Genomic DNA, 15,091 nt, shown 5'->3' with positions numbered 1-15,091 from the left:
TTTAACCAACTCTTCTTCTTCTACAATGATAGCGTCCTCTACTTGTTCCAGTACGAAGTTATGCTCTATGTTGTTCACTGGAGCTTCTAGCGTCTTCTTTGTACTGCATTCTTCATTGGATTCTCCACATAAAGCCATGAGAGTCTGTTGAGGGGCTGAACGTCTGGAAGATAATTGATTTATTGCTTGCTCCAGTTGATGAAGGGTTGCAGTAAATTGTTTTACTGATTCTTCAAGGCGAACCTGTGATTCTGGCTTTGATGGATATGGGTATGGTGTATGGGGAAGTGGTGGTTCTTGGGAGTAATTGGATTGGTGTTGGGGTGGATAAGGATTGTATGGTGGCGAATGGTAAAAAGAAGATTGTGAGTGTGGTGGTTCGAGGTTATGTTGAGAGGATGGTCTATAGGCACGGGGTGGGGCTTGTTGGTAGTTACAAGGTTGTCCACCATATCTTTTAGCTGGGTATGCATTGTAGAATGGTCGTTGTCCATGATATCTTGGAGGGTGTTGTTGCCTAAAGGGTTGATTAGATCCTCTTGGCTCCATCCATCCTTGATTGGTCCGACCTTGATGCATATTTCTGCTGTGGTTTCTATTTCCTTCAACAAAGTTAGAACCAAACTCAAAGCAAGAGGGGTGAGAATTCATAGTAGTTATCAGTAAAAAGGGAAAAAAAAGGAGAAACAAATAAACAAGTAAAAGAAAAATATATTTTTTTTTATTTTTTATTTTTTGAAAAATATTTACAATAACCAATAATAAGGCACACGTTTGCAATTCCCCGGCAACGGCGCCATTATGACATTAGGATTTTTGTTAGTAAAGAATTTTATAAAAATAATCGCGTTGTAGATATAGATTCTAAACCAACAGAAATCCCTTCGTGCAAACATTTTGGTTGTCACAAGTAACAAACCCCTTTAAAATTGATAACCGAGTATTTAAACCTCGGGTCGTCTTCTCAAGGAATTGCAGGGAGGTATGTTCTTATTATTGGTTATGGAGATTGTAAATTTGGGGTTTTGAGAATGAGGAATAAATATGGCAAATAATTTAAATGACAATTAAAATAAATAAATACGGTAAAGCAAATCCTTTGGCAAGGTATGAGAAATTTGAAGTCCAGACTTAGTTATCCTTATCAACAATAATGAAAGTTGAATCTTAATTCCACTTAGTTAACCTTTGCTAAAGCAAAGGAAAGTCAAGGGACTAATTAATTGACCTTCGAATCCTATTTATTTCCTACGAAAAGTTTGGGATTATTAAAGTTCAGTCCAATTAGCAAGAATAACAGTTATCAATTATGTTGAGCTAAGATAACTCCTGAGTTACTGATTTCTTAACCAAGACCAAAAAAAAAGGAAATTAAATCTACTGGAATAAAATGTCTTCAGATTGGGAATAATCAATAACACAAACAAAAGAAAGCAATATTAAACTGAAATACCTCAAATATCATTAAATAGGAAAATCATCATGAATGTGGCATAAGCCAAATAGGCAACATAACTAATATAAGCATTCAAGTATCTGAAAATAAGAAATAAATGTAAAGTAAAAGAACATTGAACCTGGGATCGAGAGTCACTCCTAAAACTAAGAGAAGTCCTAAATCCTAATCCTAAAGAGAGAGGAGAGAGCCTCTCTCCAACTAAACCTAAATCATGGAAGGTAACTAAAAATGCGGATACTCTGAATGGATGCATTCCCAAACTTCATAACCTCTGGTCTATGCCTTCTGGACTTGGATTTGGGCCAAAAAGGGCTTCAGAATCCGCTATGAGTGTTTTCTGCAATTTCTGGTGCGTGGCCTCTGTCACGCGTCTGCGTGGGTCACGCGGTCGCATCGATTGGAGTTTTCTTTGTCGCACGGTCGCATCAATCATGCGGCCGCGTCATAGGTGTTCTTCTTTGGGTGCGCGGTCGCGTCAGTCATGCGGCCGCGTCGCTGCTTCTTCGCTCTTGGCACGCGGTCGCATTATCCATGTGGTCGCGTGGATGCCAGTTTCTCCAAAAACTCCGTTTTACGCTTTCCTTCCATTTTTGTATGTCCCCTTTTCCATCTTTTAAGTCATTCCTGCCTTAGAAGATCTGAAACTACTCAACACACTAGTCATGGCATCGAATGGAAATAAAGGTAATTAAAATAATTAATTCTAAAGCATAGGAAACATGTTTTTCACATACATCACATAATAAGGAAGGAGAAGTAAAACCATGCAATTAATATGAATAAGTGGGTGAAGGATTGAATAAATCACTCAGATTAAGCACAAAATATATCATAAAATATGGGTTTATCAGGCTTATCTGATGCACTATTTAATTTAAAGCATTGGATTAGATTGATAAACGACCTAACGGTTTATATTTAATTTATTTAAATTTATTAAAATATTCATCAAAAGATACAAATATTTTGATATTTAAAGTTCTCCCCATGTAAAATTTGAGAACTAAACCCTAATTTTAACTGCTTGTTGCCTTCTTCCTCTTGGCCATTATCCTCCGCTTCTTCACCAGATACCTTCATGTTTCAACTCAAATTCTCAATTTCATTCAAATTCCTTTGAATTGTTTCAGATGCAGTGCCTCACCACAACAAGGACCACCTCTCATCCCTCAAATCCTTCTTCTTCCCCCCTCCTCCGCCCAAAACCGTCGATGATGTTTGAAAAGACATGAACCTAACCCACTTTGACAGAGACTCACCTCAATCTAATCACCGCCTGTTCGAGAAAATGACCATTGAGGCTTTCCTCTAAAAAAACGTTGCCGTCACGAATGACGACATCACCGTTGTTGCTCCTTTTTATAATCATCATCTTGTTCCTCATCAGTTCCCGCAGGTGCCCGCCGTTGAAGGCTCATCCTCCTCTGCGACTGAGCCTTTTGCCAGTGGGATGCTGCGGTGGCAAGTGGAGTCCCAGCAACCTCTTCAGCATCAGGAGGAGGCGACGGTGGTGGAGGAGGAGTTGTAGCTGCGGTGGCAAAGGGGAAGAGAAGGGTGGTGGAGGAAGAAGTGGACAAGGCCACACTTCAATGAGTCTGCTCCTAGGTTCAGGGAACACAAACAGGTACTTAGTGCACGTTTTGGTGCCATTATTTTGTTAAAAAAAAGATCTTTTTCAATGAAAAAAGATCTTTTTTAACGTGTTTGGCAAATTTCTAGAAGTAAAAGTAAAAGCACTAGTAAAATCAAAAAAATATCTTTTTTGAGAAGCTGTAATTTACATCTTTTTTTAAAAGATCTTTTTTCCTTAAAAAAAGATGTTTTTCATATAATAAATAAACAAAAAAGTACTTTTATATTGTTATACCCAAACATAATTGATAGATAAAAAGACATTCTTACATGAGATATCCAAACATAAAATTACTTTTACTTCTCTATAATATCTTTTAAAAAAAGATAACTCGAAAAAAGATCTTTTCTTAAAAGCTCACTAAAACAAGCCCTTACCCCCTTTTTTAATTTTTTTTTAATGAAGTTTCATTTTTTTATATAATTCTATTTGATGTTTGGAAAATAGAGATTATTATTTGGGTTTTTTCTAAGGCCATCCTTCTTGTATATTGTTTGCCGGAACTTTATGTCAGGAAGCCAGAATGCTTAATTGCCATCGTAGAGTTATGTGTGAAGCTGCCAAAAAGTCATTGAAAGAGAAGAAAATGCACATTGGTCCATGGAAGAAGAGTGGATTCATGCAACTAGAGTGGTCAGGCTTCAATCAAACATTGACTTTAGCAAATTCCATGGGTGATATTCCAGCTAATGAACCTTACCTGAGAATTTATAGTGCTCCTATTGTGCTAGTCACATGAAAGTAATTGAGTTAGGTGAAGGTTGAATCCCAATGGTGGCTTTTGCAGAAGGATTTTGAATTGAGACCTTGTAGTAGAAACTCATAATTTAATGTTCCAAGTTATGTAATAGAAACTCTGTTTTGTATTGTAAATGGTTTGGTCTAATTTGATCAAGGTCAATTTACGTGTATGAGACATAAGCTTTGCACTATTATCATGAGTACCAACAGATACCAGGAAAAAAATTAAAGCAAAGAAGCTTTTGCAAAAGGGGTTTTAATATGTTTTACTTGATACATGTGTCAATGAATCATTCAAATTTTCAAAACTTAATAGTTGACCAAAATTACAAAAACTCAATAGTTCTACACTTCAGGAATAGTTTGTAAAGAAGGTAGCCATTTTCTGCAACCTCGATATACAAGACTTTCCCATAGTGCTTTCTGCATGATAAAATGAACAAAAGCTCTCACCCTTATATAAAGAGCTTTAGGTCAATTTTTTGGTTGAAGGTCTTCTTAACGTGCATGCCATCACACACAATTCATTCTTATTTTGACTTCTAATATATATATATATATATATATATATATATATATATATATATATATATATATATATATATATTAGAGCTTCTTTAGATAAGATTTCAAGTTCTAAGTCCATTACTTCTCAAATATTATTATTAACAAAAAGTCAGAAGCCCCTTTTGGCATTAAAATCAGAAGTCCTTTTGTACTTCATTCTTGACACTAAAATACGTTATCATCTGTATTTTCAATTAATATATGAATTGTTCAAATACATTGATTTTCTCTAATAAATCCAAAAATTTATTTAAAAGATATTAATTTTCTAATCTACTAGTACAAAATTTCTGCAGAAGGGATAGGAAAATGCATAAAAACTACTTGGCAAATGACTCCCTAAAGTAACAGCATCAATAGTGAGGGAGACACTGTTAGAACACCTAAAAAACCTTGAAGTTTCTAAGCACCAACTATTTTAGTTGAACACCTAGACTACAGCCATAACTTGATTGCTTCGTTTGTAGTAAAAAACCAGCCAGCCTTATGAGTAGCCTCATGAAATGGAGCATTAAGTTCCCTCAAATGTGATCCGAAGACACTAGCAAAACCTTTATCTGCAAGCTTGTGTTTCCCATCAACACCAACTTTTTCCATACCTAAGGCACAATCAACCATATATATTCAAGATTCTTTGATATAGATCCAACTAAGCCACACTATGAATCAAAATTCCAAAAATCACTAAAATGGCAGTACAATCAACCATATATTATTCATTTTATGAAGTCTAGCAACCTATAAAGCAATTTAACATCAATAAATAGCATTCTTGGCTGTAAACACTAAGCAGCAACAATCATCCAAAGGTAAGTGCATTCACTAAAAAATGAATAACTCATTCAACTGTTCTAAAATTGTTAAGATTCAGAGTGATGTAAACATGTTCCAAAAGCCTAATTAATAAAAATAGCAAAAAAAAGGAATTTAAACTCTTCTTTGATTGATGCAACGGATGGTTCACAACTCTGCCTCATCATCATCATTTGCCCCTGAAATTTAAGCTTCAGAAAAATTCATAAAAACAAGTACCAAAATTGAATATAAACATAAACCCAGAAATTGAAATCATGAACAGAAATCAAACAGCAATAACAAATAAAAAATAGAACATCATGAACATAAACACAAACCAGAAATTGAAATCAGAATCATACAAACAAATACCACAACTGAATAGAAACATAAACCCAGAAATTGAAATCATGAACAGAAATCAAACAGCAATACCAAATAAAAAATATAACATCATGAACAGAAACATAAACTCGGAAATTGAAATCAAAATCATAAAAATAAATACCAAAATTTTTTAACCCTCATAAAGAGAACCCAAAAAATTTCAAAATAAACAAAACAAAACAACTAATTGAATGAAATGAATTGGCTTCAACAAAACAGATTCATACAACAGAACATAAAAGGATAAAAAAAAGGAGCTAAATCAAGCAAATTCATACCCGAAGCTGAGGATCCATTGGAACATTGGAAGTGGAGCGATGAAGGGGGAGACGGAGCACCCCGGCGCAGACGACGATATTGACTCTCTGAGACCCATGCCACCGCTCTGAGACTGAAGACGAGCGACGCGAAGAGAGAAGAGAGATACTGAGAATGAATGAGACAATGAGGTGCTGGGCTGAGAAGAGACAGAGGATGATACTGACGCCGGGTGAGGGCTTGAGACCGGCAACGAATGCTTGATGCACGGCAGAGAACAGATTAATTGTGGAGTAGGTTGTGGTGATTAGTGGGTAGAGAGGCAACGAAGGTTATAGGTAAAATAAATTAAGGTTATCTATTATGAATTCTAAAAATATATGTGGTAAATATAAAAAATTGATAATTATTATTAAACCCCTATATGGGTTATATTTATAAGTTAGTTATTGTGCATTTTCAAAAAACTCAAAAGAGTTGAGCTTATTAAAGATAGACTCTCATTTTATTGCATGATTGTTAGTTAGTCAATTACTTTATTGGTAAGCCTAGTTTTTTCAATTTAATTGTTAATTGTTCATTACTCTTAGATTCTTGTCACTTCACTTTTTTCGCAAGCAATTCAAAATTTCCAAAATTTTCTAACCAATGATGTGCATTCATTTGTAACTCCTAGAATAATTCAGGATTCTATTTTTGGTAATTGATTTGATTGTTGTGACACTCTTCTAAACTTTAATTGGGGATTACATGTTGGTTTGGACTATGTTTGCGACGTTTGAGTTTGAAAACCTTAGAATTTTCTAAGCCGACATTTATTCTCCGTCAAGCAGTACAATAGAATGTCATGTACTTAACATAACTTAATATGCAAATTATGATTAATTATATTTTTTATTTTAAAATATTCAAAATTTATCTTAATATAAATAAAAATAATTTAATATATTGAATAAATTAATAGAATAATATAAGTTAACTATTTTGTTTATCAATTTCGTTGTTTTTTTTCTAACTACCTTTAAAAGAACAACTTTTTTTTTTAATTTGACCATAAAAAATTAGAAGTGTTAGTTTATACCATTAAAAAAATTTAACACTATGTAATTACATTTGTATATATAACATGTTTCTAAATGTTTATATGCAAAATTTAAGACTCTGTATTTTTTTTATGTTATAAATAAGTATTATTGTCGCTTACAATGATCTCTGTATTGATTTAAAAGCTTGAAAATTTTTGTACATATTAATTTTATATTTAATATTAAAACATGACAATTTACTATGTTATTTTACTATTAATGTATTTAGTATTACATAATAAAATATAAAAATTGAAGTGATTATTATATAGTTTAGATGGACTGGACTAAATATAAAAATATAAAATAAATTATATTATTAAATTTTAGTAATTTTAATTAGTTAATAATATAAAATAAGATAGAAGTGACTATTTATAACTGAATAATTTTGGTGGATTAGACTAAAAAAAATCAAAAAATATCCTAAATAAAAAGCCAAGCCAACTTTAATATTTAATATATTAATATGATTTAAATTTTATATAATAGTTAGATAATAGATTAGTAAAAGCAAATGGAATGATGAATTTAATTAGTATTTGATAAAATATTTATTTAGAATTAAAAAAGTAAAAGTATGATATTATTAAAAATAATAAATTTTTCTGTTTAAAAAATTACATTTTAGTAGAATATTTGTAAAATATAAAATTTAGAGTAACAGATCTTCATGAAGATTAATCGTTAATCAATTATGAACTAACATAAAATTATAATACAATTTATTTACAAAAAAATCAACAATTAATATTAATAAATAAAAAAATCTTCCAAACACTTTGATTAAAAGTATGAGTAGTTAATTATTATTCATTATTAATAATGTTTTGATCATAATAAAAAGTACAAATATAATTATATCTAGATTTAGATTTTAGAAGAATTAACGTTATAAGTAACAAATTATTTATTTTATTATGCATATTATAAATTAATGAATTAAACTAACTGATATGATGAATTATAATTAATTGATATAAATTATAATAAATTGTGTGACATTAAAAAAATAAAATGAATAAGAAGAAAATAAAAAATAGAAGAGATAGAAAATTATAATAAAATAAATTTGAGTGTGAGAGTTTTTTTTATAAATTTCATATCACATCCGTTTCAATAATAATAGATAAAAATATATCAACTTGATATCTAAGAAAAATGATGAGATAAAATTATAACACAGTTCTAAAGTAAAAGCTTAAATTAGACCATAATATCATTGTACAACACAAATTCAAAGTAATTTTACACTATAATATACTACACAAATAGGTAAATGACTTGAGTAAGTTCAAATACGTACTTTTTTTATTTATGCATACATAAACACCATGGTTTATGAATGCTTCATGTCTAACATATCATATATAACTTCAAATGATGAACACTCAATCAAGGTTCTGAAAACCAAACCGGTCATCGAACCGCTCTAACTACTAGTTTATTGGTTTATAGATTCAACTGGTTCGACCGTGGTTGAACCGAAAAAATTGTTTTATAATAAAATAATAAATAAATTATAAGTAATACATTAAAATATAATTATAGTCTAACATAAACTTTAAAATATCATCTAAATTAAAAGTACTACATAAACCAGAATGTTATAATTTCATTCAAATACAAACTCAAAAGTCAAATAACAAAAACAATCAACCAAACATAAAATGCCAACATTCAAGTTTGTCATCAATCATCAAAATCTACCATAACTTGCTGCAGATTTGCTTTCTTGATATCATCAACTACTTGGACCAGAAAAATCAAGTGGTGCAACATAACATATACTACTACCACCACCACTACCACCACTTTGATCTAAATCAGCATCAATATCATCTATAAATATACAATTAGATTTAATTTTTATTGTGCAAATGGAATAAAATGTAGTAGATATCAAAGTTGTGATTTATCCATGCTTACATCATTATAGCTTCATCTAGATATACCACCACTCTTACAATGAAAAGAAAAGCCTTGTTATGAATACCAAGAATGAAATGAATTGAGTTATTTGGTAAAAAAACTATATTCCTCTGTTGTTGTAGCGTGTGTCTGAAAGTGAGAGGAAAATGTATAACTATGTTATATGAGTGGTCTATGTGAGTGATATTGATATTGAAGATAATTAACTCATGAAAGTGTGTTTTTCATGATTAACTCATTCTGTGCTTATTAATATACTTTAAACTATAAATCAATCTAAAGTAATCCAAACATACACTTTTAAGAAAAATGTTAGTATACATCTTAGTAAGGAAGGGATTATGGTCACCAGAAGAAGATGAGAAGCTTATGAAGTACATAATGAACAATGGACAAGGTTATTGGGTGAAGTGGCTTGGAATGCTGGGTTGCAAAGGTGTGGCAATTATTAATCAATTATATAACAATTAATCAAAATTATTCAACAACAAGGTTTAGTAATGCTTCAACAATTAATCATGCTTTAAGCCTTCAACAACAAGATTTAGAACCAACAACTAATCAATGCTTCAACAATTAATCATCAAACAAACAATTATTCAACAAACAAATAAATTCAGTAGTTCACACTTTAGAACTTAATTAACAATAATTATTCACAATTATTAAACAAAGTTCACAGTTTAGTTCAGTAACTTCAGTTGAAACAGTTCACAGTGTGAGTTCATAGGACCTTGGTTCACACTTCACAGTTCACAAAAAAAAATCAGTAAATCACATAGTTAATAAAAAAATTGCCTAGAAGTAGAAACTAGAAGAATAAAAAAATTATTCAATCATAGCTAATAAAAAAATTATTCACAAAGCTTCACACTTCAGTAAATCAGTTCACACTTCAGTACTTCATAGTTCATAGAGCTTCACATAATTAAACAATGGTTCAATATAGTTAATAAAAAATTTTACCTAGAAGCTAGAAGAAGTCTTCAATAGAGCATGCAAGAGAGAGACAGTTTCACCAAGTGACCAAGACAAGGAATCGTGGCTGCGCGATGGGCTTTGAACGGGACAGAGCTAGGTTGCGCGACAGAGGAAGGTTGCGATGGCTCCGCGATGAAGGAAGGTTGCGATGGCTCCGCAATGGAAGGGAAGGTTGATATCGATGGCAGCTGCACGATAGAGGGAAAGTGAGTGAGCAGACGGTTGCTGCTCGAAAGAATGACGGCAGCGCCACGAGGCGGTGGCTGGACGGAGGTGAGGGATGGCCAAGAGCTCGATTGAGAGGAGCCCTGCCCTGTACTGAGTCTGTGTGAGTGTGAAAGAGGCAGAGCATTCTGCAATGAGTAGAATCTGGATCTGGGCATCTGAGCTAGGGCTAAGCTAAGTGCAGCAGCTGAAACGACGACGTTTTGCTCCCCCTCAAAAAACTGACCGGTTCACCGGTTCAATTACAGTTTTTAAAATCTGCAGTTTTTACATTAGTTCAAGTCGTTTTCTTCAGCGGTTCATGGTTTAATTGGTTCGACCAGCCGGTCCGAACCGATTTTCAGAACCTTGCACTCAGTTAACGGGAGTTGGAGGGTGTGTTGGTTTGTGTTCACGATGGTGCCTTCTTGTGACCACACTTCATAGGAAAAAAATGAATTATTATAAAAACTACTCAATGAAAGAGTAATTAGTAAACAAATAATATTTTCTTCTAGTATATATCGTTTTTTATGGTGGTAAAATAAAAATGGAAGGAATAAAAATTTGTATTTTTATATTAAGAATAGAATTTGACATATTTATCCTAATAAAATTAAATAATTAATTAGTTATAATTTATGTATTTAAATAATAAAATAAATTAAATAAAAGTACTTTTAAGAATTAGTGAAATCAATTAGTTGATACAACTAATTAGTATAATTGATTTTATTTGATTTATTGATTGAATTTAATGAATTAAATAAAATAAAAAAAACACATAAGAGACAATAATTTTTTTTACTAAATTAATCTGTATTTATTATATTTAATCAAAATAAGTAATAAATTCTCTATGTTATATTTGATTAGAATAATTAGTATAATTGTGGCTTATTATTGTGATACAAATAATTAATATATTTTGATTTTATTTGATTGGATTTAATGAATTAAAAAAATAAATAGAAAAACATAAGAGATAATAATTTTTTAACTAAATTAATCTGTATTTATTATATTATTTAATCAAAATAAGTAACAAATTCTCTATGTTATTATGTATTTTATAAATTAATGAATTAAATAATCGATATAATAAATTATAATTAATTGATTAATACAAATTATAATAAATTATATGATATCTAAATATCTAATCAAATCAATTAGTTGATATAATTAATTTAGCATAATGAATTATATTCAAAGAATTAAAAAATAAATTAAAAGATATGCTTAAAAATATGACACGTTAATTCTATCATGAAATATAGAAATTTAATTTTTATATAATAAAACAAGTATAATTACCCGTGTCATGCATGTGATATGTAAAACCCGGTTAATTAACGGCTAATTAACCCATAAATGAGAATTTATTCTAGAAAGCCTAAAATGTGTTTTTTATGGCTAAATGTGATAGAGGAGACCGAGACGAGAATTTCGGTACCAATTTTATAGAATTCGGACCAAGATTGGACCGAACGGGCCAAACCGGGCCAATTGGACCCAAAGTGGGCCCTTGGCCCAACATAACTTAACCAAAACCCTAGTTTTCAGCACTCTCTCTCCTCATTTGTTACACACACAAGCTGAAATTAGAGAGAAAGGGAGGAAGAACACTCTCTCAAGTTCTCTCCCTTGGTTGATCTTCAAATCACCATAACTTTTGATCTAGAGCTCCGATTGCCGCTCCGTTTGCGGCTACGTGTTCACCGCGGAGAGCTCTACAAAACTCATACAACCAATCTTAAGGTAAGCCACGTGTTGCTGTTCGAAATCTCAGCCCTTATTTTCGAGTTTCATGGGTGAAATGTTGAGATTTTGGGTTCTTTGATGTTATAGGACCCAACTCTCTTGAAGGAGAAGGTTAATCTTGTCTCCTTGGGACCTTGGGTATGGTAAGGTTCTTAACCCTAGTGTAATTTTGTTGTTTTATGATGTTTGGGTTTTGAGATGTTGTGTATGGGTATGATGGTTGTGGCTTAGGTTGTGTATGTGTGGATATTGGAGCTTGATTGGTGATTTTGAAAAGCTTGGAAAGGGTTTGGTGGTGAAAAATCTGTTCTTGGAGGTGTTGAGGCCTTGAGAGCTTGTGGATAAGTGATTTGGAAGTGCTCCGGTTGAGCTTGGGAAATCGGCTAAGGTATGGTTTCGGTTTCCCGTATCTAATATGTAATGTGGTAGGAAATACTTAGGCTAGAGGCCCTAAGATAGGCATTGAATGGTTGATGTTGTTGAATGATTGAGATATATGATGTGGTCATATATGTGATGATGATTAATGATGCCTTGATGGTATGATGTATGAGAAATATGCATGTTGTGATATATGCTTGATGATTGGTTATGGTTGAATTGTGGGTTGAACCATGTTGATGGTGAGTATGATGTTGATTGTGTACAATAATGATTTATTGGAATTGGTGTTGTTGGATTTGGCATGAGGAAGAGTATATGATATGTCAATATGTTTGAGTTTGAGCCACTTGGGTGAAGTCAGTTAAAATGATGAGATAGTGATTTTGTAATTTGTGGTAAAGTGTCAATGTGTGAGTTGAGGAGGCTTGATATTGAAATTGATGTATTTTGATTGATTTCAAGAAAAAGGGATGAAAATGGCATGTTTTGATTGATTTTGAAAAGAGTTGGAAATGGCTTGTTTGCAAATGGCACTTTGTGGTTTTTATGAAAAATATGGTTTTTGGGCATACTTTGGCGGGACATAACTTGGACTACGGATCTCTGTTTTGTACCAAATCTTTTTAGAAATGAAATTGGATCCGGGATGTCCATGCCGTTCGAAGAACGGGTGAAAAACGATTTAAAATGAGAAGGTTATGTCCGTTGGAAGATTGGGGTTTAAATTGGTGAATTCTGCAGCTTTTAACTTAGAAAACTTTTAGCAGAATGACCCCTTGCGCGTGGGCGCACTTAGCGCGTGCGCGCCGTTCTTCCTGAAAATGCCATCCACGCGTGAGCGTGATGTGCACGGGCGCGCCGATTGTGCTGCACCCAATGCCCAGCCATTTTCCAGAGAGTTATGCCAGAACTGTGCCAGTGTTGTGCCTGGGGCACAAGGACGCCCACGCGTACGCGTGGTTGACGCGTACGCGTCGATTGGCAAATTTTTAATCCACGCGTTAGCGTGCATGACGCTTGTGCGTCGATGAAGTTTTTGAGGCCATCCACGCGTGCGCGTGGAGTGCGCGTACGCGCGGACCTGTTTTCATCCCAAAGTTGATTTTTGAGTTTTAAAAGCCAAATTTCATACTTCTAAGCCTCCGATCTCACCACTCATATCTTAAATCAATATGACATGCCTAGCTATTAAAAAAGGGCTAGGGAATGAGGTAACTTGCGAGTGAAGCAAGGGAAAAATGAATGATCATTGAGGATCAAGCATGTTTATGTGAGATGCGGAGGATGGTGGTGGAAGTGCTGGTTATGCCATTGGCCGAAGGGCCGTAATTGTTTATATATTGGCTGGTTCTGGATTGAACCGTGAGCCGGAATAGCTGTGTATGCTATGAATATTGGCTGGTTATGGATTTAACCGTGAGCCGGAATGGCTGATATGGATGTTGATCCATGGATGAGAATTCATGCATGTTTATGCTGAATTATTGATAATTGTGATTTGCACTTCCACTATCGGAGATACGAGTTTCCCTGGGTAGTAGCAGTGGCTAGCCACCACGTGCTCCAGGTTGAGACTTGATCTCTTTTGACCCTATGTCATAAGTGTGGCCGGGCACTGTGAAAGACCCGGATGAGCTCGCCCCCATAAATATTCACCAGTGAGGGTGATGGATATAGATCATGATTATGATCAAGTTTATGACGAGTATAACTCGAGTTGGGGATGCATGACAGAGGGACAGTCCAATGGTTAGCGACCAGGACTTGTCGGGTTGGCTCTATAACCGACAAGATGATATCATCAGCCACTAGGGACAGGCATTCATCATATGCATACTATATGAATTGTTTGAGATTGCCTATTTGACTGCATATTACTTGCTAATTGTCTAAATGCCCTACTTGTTCCTAAATGTATATTTCTTTCTTGATATAACTGTGTTTGCTACACTATTTCTCCTACTGGTGGTTGGGAGGTCTGAATGAATTGGAAAGGGAAGTATTAGTTAGACTGAAGTATCTTTAGTCAGATGCCCTTTATGGTTTAGCTTGTTTATAAGCTTTGATATTATTTGGAGGAAGTTCTAGGATTGCCTTCGGCTTTCCTCCATTATTATGTATTATATATGTGGAAGTTGTTACCATGCTGGGGACCTCTGGTTCTCACCCATGCGGATTTTGTGGTTTTCAGATGCAGGACGTGAGGTTTCACGCTGAGGCATACTGGAGACTTCTAGATTTGCGAAGATCCTTTGTTCTCGGGGCTATGTTTTGGTTTATATGTTTTGCTTAGATACTTTTATCTCCATTAAATAATACAAACTGTGATGACTCCTCTTATGGGAGAATTTTGGAGAATAGGTTTTATGTATTTGTGTCCCTTTGGGTTTCCTTTGGGGTTTTCCTTATTATATCATATGTATATATTGTTATGCTCGGATCGGTTATCTTCGCAGCCGGATCTTGAGTCTTGATATTTCCTGTTTTTGACACTCCTTTGTATATATATAATCACGCGTTGGTTATCCTTGTTCGTTACGTTATCGATCGGAGTGTTACGCTTTTGAGTTGCGGTTTTTGTTTACCCCTTTTTCTACAAAGGCTCCTAGTTATAATCAATCATTCATACTATTCTAAGTACTAATTTTTTTTTTATTTTAGAGGTCGTAATACCTTACCATCTCTGAATTATGACTTGAGCATAAGACTCTGTATGGTAGGGTGTTACATGATAAAATTGAAATTATAATATTAAATTATTTTTTTAAAATTAATTTGAATTATAATAATTTGATTAATAAAAAAGTAACATGCTATGTATTTTTTTTAATTTAGTGTTAATTGGATTAACTCTAAAATAGTTATTAATCGGTTTTAATAATCTACTTTCTTCAATAAATC

General features: G+C 33.2%; 2 long non-coding RNA genes across 2 annotated transcripts; one reads left to right on the top strand and one right to left on the bottom strand.

The window, feature by feature from the left end:
• Positions 1-2,523: 2,523 nt before the first annotated feature.
• LOC140174222 (uncharacterized) lies at positions 2,524-4,083 on the top strand. Its single transcript, XR_011863470.1, has 2 exons — positions 2,524-3,083; positions 3,607-4,083. It is a non-coding gene; the product is annotated as an uncharacterized lncRNA (long non-coding RNA).
• A 476-nt stretch (positions 4,084-4,559) lies between these two features.
• LOC112702945 (uncharacterized) lies at positions 4,560-6,248 on the bottom strand. Its single transcript, XR_011863907.1, has 2 exons — positions 5,861-6,248; positions 4,560-4,999 (listed from the first exon to the last, which is right to left on the bottom strand). It is a non-coding gene; the product is annotated as an uncharacterized lncRNA (long non-coding RNA).
• Between the last annotated feature and the right edge of the window lie 8,843 nt (positions 6,249-15,091).

This window comes from Arachis hypogaea, chromosome 7, assembly GCF_003086295.3.
Source record: "Arachis hypogaea cultivar Tifrunner chromosome 7, arahy.Tifrunner.gnm2.J5K5, whole genome shotgun sequence".
NCBI classification, from domain to species: Eukaryota; Viridiplantae; Streptophyta; class Magnoliopsida; order Fabales; family Fabaceae; genus Arachis; species Arachis hypogaea.
Note: the sequence above shows the minus strand (reverse complement) of the source record. Positions and strands in the feature narration are given on the sequence as shown.